The sequence below is a fragment of the Triturus cristatus genome, chromosome 5_2 (assembly GCF_964204655.1).
Source record: "Triturus cristatus chromosome 5_2, aTriCri1.1, whole genome shotgun sequence".
NCBI lineage: Eukaryota > Metazoa > Chordata > Amphibia > Caudata > Salamandridae > Triturus > Triturus cristatus.
Genome location: NC_140588.1, coordinates 269170387 through 269182398, shown reverse-complemented (window position 1 = coordinate 269182398; position 12012 = coordinate 269170387).

Here is a 12012-nt window from a genome sequence, read left to right as displayed (position 1 = left end):
TACAAAAAAAGATGTTTTTTTCTCTCTTTACCCACGATTCAGAGCGGGGCCTCATTAACCTGAGCCAGGTTCCAGGGTAGGTGAGGTGCAATCCCTGATCACGTTGGGTAAGCATTGCGTTCCCTCTTTTATAGCAATGAACCAGGCACTTTTATGTTAAATTTGCTTGTATATAGACGGCACAATTTTTCTGAATTGGTCCATGAGGTGTGCTAACTGTCCTTTCTCCTCAGGTGATGCTAGCACCCTGTGATATAGAGGATTAGGACACAAGTGAGGTTGTATTGATTACTTCTTCCCATGCTAAATTTTCACATTTTATATTTTCACCTTTTGGAATCCATCTATTTGAATGCAGTAGCACTAATCTTTATAGGTCCTGAAGAAAGCCTTGGGCCACAATCCCGTGAAGGCTGAAACATGTTGACCCTCATTCAACAGTGACTAGTTGGCACTGTTTGATATATATTTTTTGTTCACACACTTTTTTAATAGAGATGTGCAGAAATGAGTGAAGTATATCGTACTCTTCACACAATCTCTTTTTAAATTTCACATATTTTCTCTTTGCACTGCACTTCTTCTGTCTGGTGGTCACAGTCTGTCACGTGACTTTTGGACTTTTCTTTATCAACCCACATGAGCAAGAGAGCCTTACACTAACGAGGAAGTCTCTATGACGAAGAGGCATACCTCGGCTCTTAGTGGAGACCATATGATATAAACTGATTGTGAGAGGTGACTTTGCTCTCAACTTTGGTCTCTTTGGTTGAGTCGGTTTGATGGTTTTCCGTGCTCTGCTCTGACAATGTTTGGGTCTGATATTTCACACACTACTTTTTCTTTTCTTTAATCTTGTGCTGTCTACCAATAGACCCCCTATTCTGTTGTGTTTATACATGTCATGAGTGATGTCACTGATCATGTCATGAGTGATGTAATATGTGACGTCATCAGCAGTGGATTGCGGGTGCGCGAGTTATAGTTAGCTGAACTAACTATAACGGGGGAATTTCAATGTTTTTTTACGAGAGAAATGTCCAGCTAACTATAACGTGTGTGAAACCTATGTTTTTTCAGTGAATATATATATATATATATATATATATATCTCTCTCTCTCTCTCTCTCTCTCTCTATATATATATATATATATATATATATATATATATATATATTCACTGAAAAAACCGTAGGTTTCACACATGTTATAGTTAGCTGGACATTTTACTGATAAAAAACCAATGAAATTCCCCCGTTATAGTTACTGTAGGCAACTATAACTCACGCGACCGCAATCCTCTGCTGATGCTAATACTGTATTTAGACACTTATTTGCCCATGTCTTCTTCCATTAAATTTTAGCTATACATATATTACAAATATTTTTTTTTCATAAAGACACATATGTCATCAGCAGAGGATTACGGTCGCGTGAGTTATAGTTGCCTACAGTAACTATAACGGGGGAATTTCATTGGTTTTTTATCAGTAAAATGTCCAGCTAACTATAACATGTGTGAAACCTATGGTTTTTTCAGTGAATTAGCAAGGTTTTTTAAATGCTAATTCCTAACTATAACGTGTGTGAAACCTATGGTTTTTTCAGTGAATTTGTACGGTTTTTTAAATGCTAATTTATTTATGTATTATTTTTTATATATTTATTTTGCAATAAACTACGTATTAAAAATTATTATTATTTTTTTTTTTGGTTTTCACCCTGCGAATTATTTTTTTTTTTTTGCAAAAAAAAAAATTTTTTTTTGGTGTTTTTCAGGGTGCGCGCACTGTGCGGGCACCCCCGCGATTTTTAAAAAAAAAAAAATTTTTTTTTTTGCCTTCGGGGTCCTTCAGGGACCCCCTGACAAAGGCTAGGGGGTCAGGAACTCTCTACCCTGCCCCCTTTTCACGTTCGCCACCTTCCTTTTTCACTCTCGCACTGAAAACAAACAAAATGGCGGCCGACACTTCCTGATTTCGACCGATTCGAACGTTGACTAACATGTAACCACCAATCAGAATTACGCTCGCGCACGTTAGGGTGCTCGCACGGTGCTCGCACAGTGCGCGCACCCTGCGCGCATATATATATATATATGCTTTTAAATGCTATTTTCTCCGGAAATACTGAACAGATTTACACCAGACCTACAAAAGGCACTTCCTTGACCTAGGGACTACCTCTCTGCCAAATTTTGAGTAATTCTGTTCAGCCGTTCGGGCTGTAGCTCGTTCTAAAGGTCCTATGGAAAAATGCATGGGAAAAACGCGTTTTGGGACCCCCCTTTTATCTCAGCCCCCGCTTGACGGATCCCCCCGAGACTTTCAGGGTAGGAGCGGAGCGTAGCGCCCCACCTATTTTGAGAAATTCGCAAGGATTCGTCGACCGGCGCCAAAGTTATTCAAAATAGAATGTTGAGGTTTTCCTATGGAAACGTGGTCCTAACTATAACTACCTACTGGCGACCGCCAGTAGGTAATATATATATATACATATATATAAACAGCATTTTTCCGATTCCGGAGCCCTGACCCTTCAGGGTGGCCTCTTGCAATGAGCTCGGAACAGCCCATCAAAGCACCTTCGAGTACAAAAAACAAAAGAGGCCCAATACTGGAAATGTGGCTTTATTTCGAAATCCAACAGCCCAGAGTGCTTCCTTCTCCTAATGTTTCGGCCTCAGTAGCCTTGATCACAGGTGGAAGTCAAACTCATTATTCGCTCGTGCGTGCTTTATTAGTGCTTAATCACGTGACTGAGAGTGCAAAAAATACAAGTTCCACAGTGCATTGCAATGTCCTTCAAAATGTGAAATCTGGAAGTCCTCGTCTATTTCACCATCATTCAATTTAATTATTTGGCAATGACACAGTTAAAAGTAAAATATCCATGAAAGCAAACAGTCAGGTGAGTATGAATTTCTCGCATAGTGCTCTCGTTCTGTAAATGGCTTCGAAGCATACCTCATTCACCAGCACGATCATAGAGGGAAATAATCCGTCATGAATCCCTTCCAACACGCGTTCATTTTTTTCACAGTGACACAATGATTTCCTTCGTAGGCTGAGCGCGTGAGTGGGTCATGCTCCTCAGTAAATATCCAAACAGCATTTTTCCGATTCCGGAGCCCCCGACCCTTCAGGGTGGCCTCTTGCAATGAGCTCGGAACAGCCCATCAAAGCACCTTCAAGTACAAAAAACAAAAGAGGCCCAATACTGGAAATGTGGCTTTATTTCGAAATCCAACAGCCCAGAGTGCTTCCTTCTCCTAACGTTTCGGCCTCAGTAGCCTTGATCACAAGTGGAATATATATATATATATATATATATATATATATATATATATATATATATATATTCACTGAAAAAACCATAGGTTTCAGGGGTGTTATAGTTAGCTGGACTTTTCACTTGTACAAAACCATTGAAATTCCCCCGTTATAGTTAGTTCAGCTAACTATAACTCGCGCGCCCGCAATGTACTGCTGATGACGTCACATATTACATCACTCATGACATGGTCAGTGACATCACTCATGACATCACTGATGACATCTCAAATGACATCACTGATGACATCACTGATGACATCATCCAGTGAATGTCTCTTTTTCTGAAAATTAAATATGTTTTATATATGTATATCTCAAGGTCGATGGAAGAATAAATGGGTATATAAGTGTCTAAATGGATGATTTGTTTTTGAAAAATTGATTGTGTAACTGACTGATTAAGTGTATCATAGTGAATACATGGCCTAGTGAGTAATGTTTAAATATGTAAATATCTGTATCAGTCTCTCACTTTGTGTATAAGTGGCTGCATGGGTTGGTGAGTAGCTACATGGGTGTCTATATAGGTTATTAGTTGGTTTTTTGAGTATCAGTCTGAGTGTCTGCATGGTTCGGTGGGGGGTATTACGTAGTGCATAGGTGCATGAATGAGTGACTCACTGTTTGTATGTGTTGAAGACAGCATGTGTGCAGGACTGTATGGGTGGATGAGTGTGTGTATGGGTGTGTTAGTGAGTGAATGACTGTCTCAATAGTGTCTTTATGAGTAACTACATATGTTTTAAACTAGTATATGTGCTATTGGTGTATATAAGTGAGTATATGTGAGAGTGAGAGATTGAAAGAGTTCCTGTATGAATAAGTATGTGTTTCTATAAGTGATTGTTTAAAAGACTAAGTATGTGTAAGTTTCCATAGAAGTAAGTGTGGTGGTGTGTGTATAACTGTATATGCAAGTAAATGTATGTTTGATTCTTTATTAGCATGAGTGACTATGTGTGTGAGTAACTCTATGGATGAGTGGCATTGTGTAATAGGATGTATAGGTGTATGAGTACATATGATGAGTGAGTACATGTATGAGTGACTGTATAGGACTGTTGGTGAATGAGTGGATGTGGATCTTAGAATTACTGAAGAGGTTGTTGTAACTGGTATTGGTATGTCCATTGTTTTGAACATTTTAGTCTCTATTTTTGAATGTGCGTATCAAAGGTTATATTAGGGTGAGAGGAGGTCTGCCACTCTATCACAAGGATGATGTCATCAGTGATGTCATCAGTGATGTCATTTGAGATGTCTTCAGTGATGTCATGAGTGATGTCACTGACCATGTCATGAGTGATGTAATATGTGACGTCATCAGCAGTGCATTGCGGGCGCGCGAGTTATAGTTAGCTGAACTAACTTTAACGGGGGAATTTCAATGGTTTTGTACAAGTGAAAAGTCCAGCTAACTAGAACACCCCTGAAACCTATGGTTTTTTCAGTGAATTTCTGAGGTTTTTTAAATGCTAATTCCTAACTATAACGTGCCTGAAACCTATGGTTTTTTCTGTGAATTTCAAAGGTTTTTTAAATGCTAATTTCTAACTATGCCTACAGAGATAGGACATGTGAAGAAAGAAGAAAAAATGCACAGAAAGAAAAAAAAGAAGTGCAGAAAGAAGCAACAGAAGTCCTCAAAGATGAAGAAAAGTGCAGGAAGAAGGATAACGTGCAGAAAGAACAAAAAGAAGAGCAGAAAGAATCCTTGTTGCAAAATCATCCAGTACCCTCAACTTTTTCAGACGGATACTGGTGGTAACTGAGTCTGACTAACCAGTCCTAGAGCCAGTGCTATGTTAAAAGACACTTAGAATACAGTGAAAACACCTACATACACTAGGGAACATTATGCATTGGGGTCCCCCTGTGATTAGCATGACCTCCTCTGTAAGCCCATACTATATAATAGGGCAAGGGGATTAAAACTACCTCTTAAAACAGGCCACAGGGCGTTTTTGCACATGTTAACTCAGGCCCCTTCCCCTCCCTTCACCACTGTGTAAACACGCCCTGTGTCCGTTTTTAGTTCGGAGATTAAGTTCATTTGAATCCTGAGGGTCCCTAGGGTCCAACTAGCCCACTAGGTACCTCCAGTAAGTGCCACAGAGCTGCGTTGCAGAGAGGTGTAAAAAGTGGCACAGCCTGGACCACCTCTCTGCAATGCAGCTCAGTGGCGCTTACTGGAAGCACTTGGTGGGCTAGTTAGCCCCCAGGGGCCCTCAGTATTGAAGGGAAATTATATCCCAATTTAAAACGTGCCATAGTGCGTGTTTGCACACGTCACCTCAGGCCCCGTCCCCTCCCTTCACCACTGTGTAAACGCGCCCTGTGGCTGTTCTAAGTTGAGAGATTAAGTCCCCTTGAATCCTAAGGGTTCCTAGGGTCAAAGTAGACCACTAGGTACCTCCAGTAAGCGCCACAGAGCTGCGTTGCAGAGAGGTGTAAAAAGGGGCTTGGCCTCAGAACACCTGTCTGCAGCGCAGCTCCCTGGCGCATACTGGAGATGCATGTTGGGCTAGTTGGCCCTCAGGGACCCTCAGTATTGAAGAAGAATTAATTCCCCAACTTACAACTCGCCAGGGGGCGCGTTTGCAGAGTGCTGCAAGGAGGGGGCATGGCCTCTGGCAAGATGCCAGTCTTTTATTTATTTTAATTTTTTAAGAAGGGGGGCTGTGTGGTTCCCCTTCTTATTCTAATTTATTGGCCCTGATGACCCCATCCCCCAGGGCCTGTCTCCTAATTATATTTTTTTGACCCCAATCCCCAGGGCCGGCCATTGTTTTTTATTTTTTTTAAAAATATATGTTTATAGACACACCTAGGACATGCTGGACAAACCGTACGTACCTATCACCATGACGATTTGAGTGATATTCATTAAAAGGCGACTATGCATACAATGAATCCACGTGGAATGTATTTACACCACTAGTGAAGCTCTGACTTGTCTGATGCCCTACCGTGCCTAATCCCGGTAGACACCCTTGTCGTTTATTTATACAAACATGGGTAGCTATTGACGGGCACATTTAATACACATGCACACCAAGCCATTCAAAGGGGATTCAACAAAAATTCGACCAAAACTATGTAAGAAACCCCCCTCACGGTTAATAAAACACACATCCACTGCCGGATGTGTAATACTTTTTATTTTACTCTCTGGAAAGGGGACGAACATCACTTGAGAGTCACAGCGCGCTCCTGGCAGAGCCCAATGCTGTGTTACACCCACCATTGCCTGCCGAGTGCCACACACCTCTGTGTTGTATTCCACCAGCTAGTGCATATGCTATGACACTCTCTAGCCCATGTGCACTGTAACACCACCCCGTGAATATGTCATGCCACACTTGTCTTCGCACGGGTTATATTGCCCCATCTAACGTGCCTTCCTCGATGCCTATGTTATAACGCACAGTGCTATGCCATACATATTACAATCTGGGATCCATATCTTTGTCACAGTGCATATGCAACGTTACACTCCCCAGCACATATTTTATATTACAACTTTAGAGACTAGTTAGGTTACACAACACTGCCCTGTGCATATTACACTCCAAGGCGCACATCGCAATGCACGCGCTAGTGCCTGTGCTATCTCGCGCTCTCCAATGAATCTGTCATTGCGCACAATGTATTGCATATTATATTTCACGCCCGGTTCATCTTATATCACACTTTTTGGTGCATAGTTTATACCATACACTATATCTAGTTTTCATTTTCAATCGTGCTCTCAGGACTATGTTCTATATAACACTGTGTTCACCTACCCTTTTCACGGGCATTACATTTTGCGATAGGGGGTGGAGGGTCAGGGGGGGTTTCTACCAAGTGAGCCCGGAGTCACAGTCACAAACGTCCTCTTCTTCCTGAAGAAAAGTGAGATTATGCTGCATACTTGTTCATATTTTAAGTAGTTCGCACAGACACACGTTTTAAAAACAATAAAGTTCCTAATACCCGCCTTCTCTGAACAGTTAGCTTGCTGCCCCATCCCCCTCCTCCCTATCCTCTGTTGTGTGAATCCATGGACTAGCCTCCTCCCTCCTGCCATGCATGGTCTGATGTGCTGCCACTGCCCTCAATTTAGTATGATGTACCAGTCCCCTCCTCCTGCCCTCCATTGCCCAATTCTATGCCCCATCATTGACCTCCTGCTTAAACTCTGTGCTTAGCTTGCTGCCCCTATTCTCCTTCCCCCTGCCCTCCGATGTCTTTGTGCATGCCCCTGCTCCATCCTTTTTGCCCACCATGTTCCATGGACCTGCCACTCCTATCTACTCTGAGTGTTCTGTTGAGCTGCCACTCCCCTCCCACCTGCCTAGCATTGTCAGATGACTGTAACCTGTCCCTGCCACCTCCACCCTGCCTGTCCACATGCCATGCCCCTATCCTCTTCCTCCTGTCCTACACGGTCCATTGTACTGCCACACCCTTCTGCCCTCCCTGGTCTGTTGTGCTGAAACTGCTCCTCCTGCCTGCCCCGTGCGGTCTGTTGTGAGGCCCCTTCCCCTGAACTTTCTTGTCTGTGCACAGGTCCTGACCCTCCCTTCTATCCTCCATCGTCCTTTGTGCATGCCCCTGCACCCTCCTTCTTGCCCATCATAGCCATTGTGCTGCCACTAACCCTCCCACTTGCCATGCATGGTCTTCTGTGCTGCCATGCCCCCCCCACCTTCCCTGTGTGGTCAGTTAGCTGCCCCTGACCCCCTCCCACCTTCCCTCCATGGTCTGTGTGTATGCCATCACAGTCTCACTGTTGCTCTTCATGGTGTGTCTTGCTTCTAGTGCCCATCCTGCCTGACCTCCATGGCTATCTTGCTGCTCCTGCCCTGCCCCCTTGCCCCCAGCCCTCTGTTTACATGTGCAGACCCCTACTCCCTCCCTCCTGGCTTGTCTGTTCCATTGTAATGCCCCTGATCCGTCCCTCCTGTCCTTTATGGTCTGTTATGCTGCAGCTTTCTCTCCTGTCTGTCCATTATGGTCAGCTAGCTACCATTGCCTCTTGCCCCTCTGTTCTCTGTTGTCCATGTGCATGGTCCTGTCCCCTCCCTCTTGCTTTCTATGGATTGTTGTGCTGCACTCCCGTCCCGCATGCCCTGTGTGGTGTATTGTGCTGCTGCAAACCCTGATGCCTGCCCTGCAGGGTCAGTTTGGTGCACCTCTCCATGTCCCTCCTGTCCTCTGTTATCCAAGTCCATGTCCCTACCCCATTTCCTTCCATGATCCAATGTACCATACTTGCGAACATTTTGAACTTGGTAAGAGGGAGATTTTGAAAAAAAACTGGGGTATTGATTTTCCCCTTTGAGTTACATTGAAAAAGAGGAGATTGTAGACAGGAGACAGATCAAATAAAGCCCATTTGAGCTTAAAAACATTGGACGTTTCCTGGCTGAATCGGGTCTGTTGGCATGTATGGTTGTACTACCATTGCCTCTTCCTTCTGCCCACAATGGTCTATTACATTGCCAGTCCTGTATTGTTGGTTTGTTGCCCCTGCCCCCCTTTCCACTGCCCTCCATAGTCTGTTGTGCTGCCACGGCCCTTCCTGCCTGCTCAGTGTGGTTAAATTGTTGTCTTTGCAGCCTCCTACCTGCCTTCAATTTTCAGAGTCTGTGCCCCTGGCCTCTGCCTCTCAACAGTATCCTAATGAACAACTAGATGGCTAACATTCTATATTTATTACAAAAGTGTGGAACGCCTGACGTCATCTTGATGTAATCAAAACTGTAATACCTAGAGCATGTCCTTTAGAAATTACATATATGAGAGGGTCTTATTGGCATCAAAATTATGGTTAGTGCTCTAAAAGACTAAAATAAGGACATATTTTCTGAGTTTTCAAATAGCGACAAAGCATTTTTAAATTATTTGTTATCTTTATGTTTTTTTATCCAGTTGACCACTTGATTAAATGTTGCACTTAGGGGAGAGGATGTGGTGTTACTTCCAGAACTGCAGACTTTGCAACTGGGGAACCAGGTTGGAGTTTCTGCTTCAGCTCGACATTCTGTGATTCTGGTCAAATCACTTAGTCTCCCCATGTCTACAACCAAAATGAATTTGTTCTTGTGTGATGTAACAAATGCTCATGTAAAGCACTCCAATACCTGACAAGTCGGCACTATATAACACTGCAAAAACACAAAATAATAGGTGTTTTGTACACTTCTGTCATTGGGCTATATTTGGGCTACATCTGGGCGATTTTGGGCTACATTTGGGCTCTTTTGTCTCCGGTGGCCATCTTGGGAGATTTATTTGTTATGAAGTTTCCTAATTTCCTCATGTACTGCAGTCTCCTCAGTAGGAAATGCTTTCAGTTTTTTACTTTGATTCCATCATGAAGGTATTCAGATATGTCACACATTTGCCATAAATTCTGAAAGTTAGCACTCTAGTTGCTCATTAGATCACTGTAGTGAAACTACTGTTCACCATGGAAGTCTGCTCCTGGTATTAAAAGTGCATGTTTCAGTCTGCATTTCAGAATTTTTTAATGAAATAGAAGAGGGTTTGAGAAGTCACTCAAAATGTGCCCTCATTTTCTTTCTTCAGCATTAATCATAATTTCTGTGGCAAAATGAATCCCCTCATTGTGTTCCTTTTTAAATTAAATGTTTTAAGTGTTACCAGTTTATTCCAATCAAGATGGCTTCAGGTGTGCCATACTTTTGTCATAATGAAGACAGTAAGCGCTCTAGTTGTTTTTAAGAACACTCTGGGACATTCTGCCATTGGGCTATACTTGGGCTACATCTGGGTGATATTTGGGCTACATTTGGGCTCTTTTGTCTCTGGTGGCCATCTTGGGAGACTTATTTGTTATGAAGTTTCCTAATTTCCTCATTTACTGCAGTCTCCTCAGTAGGAAATACTTTCAGTTTTTTACTTTGATTCCATCAAGAAGGCATTCAGATGTGTCACACATTTGCCATAAATTCAGAATGTTAGCACTCTTTTTGCTCATGAGATCACTGTAGTAAAGCTACTGCTCACCAGGGAAAAACTGCTGCTGGTATTGAAAGTGCATGTTTCAGTCTGCATGTCAGAATTTTTTTATGAAATAAAAGAGGATTTTAGAAGTCAAAATGTGCCCTAGTTTTTCTTTCTGCAGCACTAATCATACTTGTTATGGAAAAATTAACCCCCTCATTTTGTTCCTTTTTAAATTAAATGTTTTAAGAGTTACCACTTTAATCCAAGCAAGATGGCTTCAGGTGTGCCATACGTTTATCATAAGTAGGACTGTTAGCGCTCTAGTTGTTCTTTGGAACACTCTGGGAAGCTGCAGTAGAACACAAAGGAATCAACTGACAGTCTCTGCCCTTGTTGGATGCACATGTTTTACTGAGAATGTCAGACTTCATTCTCACATGACTGAGAAAGATAATGTGAATTTACAGAAAATAAGCTCTCAGTTTAGCTTATAGATCACCTTCCAAACCTCTGTGGGAAAAGCACGAGAAAATATTTTTCTCTCAATCATGATATCCCAGCAGAAGGCTTTTTCACATGGTGAAATCACCTTAGAACATACCACAATTCCTAAAATGAGTATGGTACCATCAACAAATGATTTATAATGTAACTAAAGTCTTAAAACCTTCTATTAACTGCAATGCTTTTTAATGAGGTGCTATCATGTATATTGGTCCCAAGATGGCTGCCAACACTTCTTGGATGAAGTGCTGACAGCCAATCAGATCTCAGGATGAGATGTGTGGTTAGGCTCCGCCCACATATATATATGATTTTACTTTTGATTTAATCAGGAACTACTGAACAGATTGACACCAGACCTGCAAAAGGCACTTCCCTGAGCTGAGGACTACCTCTCTGCCAAATTTCAAGTAATTCTGTTCAGCCTTTCGGGCTGTACCTTGGACTAAAGGTCCCTATGGAAAATTGCATGGAGAAAACGCGTTTTGGGACCCCCCTTTTTTCTCAGCCCCCGCTTGACGAATCCCCCCGAGACTTTCAGGGTAGGAGCGGAGCAGAGTGCCCCACCTATTTTGAAAATTTCGCGAGGATTCGTCAACCGGCGCCAAAGTTATTCCAAATAGAATGTTGCGGATTTCCTATGGAAACACGGTCCTAACTATAACTATCTACTGGCGACCGCTAGTAGATAATATATATATATATATATCCAAAATGTGAAGCGCTCCTTCCGGGAAGCACCGGGACCTGTGGGAGGTGGCATAGAACGCTGGCAGAGAAACCAGCGATTAATCCCAGAACAAACAGCAATTGTCCACGCACTCAGGAAGTAACCAGTCAATAAACGATACCAATGATGATTTATTCCTTCATAAATCCATTCGTGACGCGTTTCGGCAGCCCTGCTGCCTTGCTCACACCAAAAGCTCACACTCTGCCTTTTGTTAAAGTTAAATTTCAGTTTTTTGTAAAACGTAATGCATATGTGCTTATTTTTTTCACTTATTCAGTTAAAATAAACACACCTCTATTAACATTTACAAATAAAAATGTCAATTGCTTTTTGGTGTAAGTGTCCATTATCATGATGAATGCTTGCACATAAAATGTAATATCCTTTACTTATTTTTTTAGAACTAATATTAGGGGCCTTATTCCAATGTCGGTGGGCCCGCCACTGACAGGCCATCGGTGGTCGGCCCACCGACATATA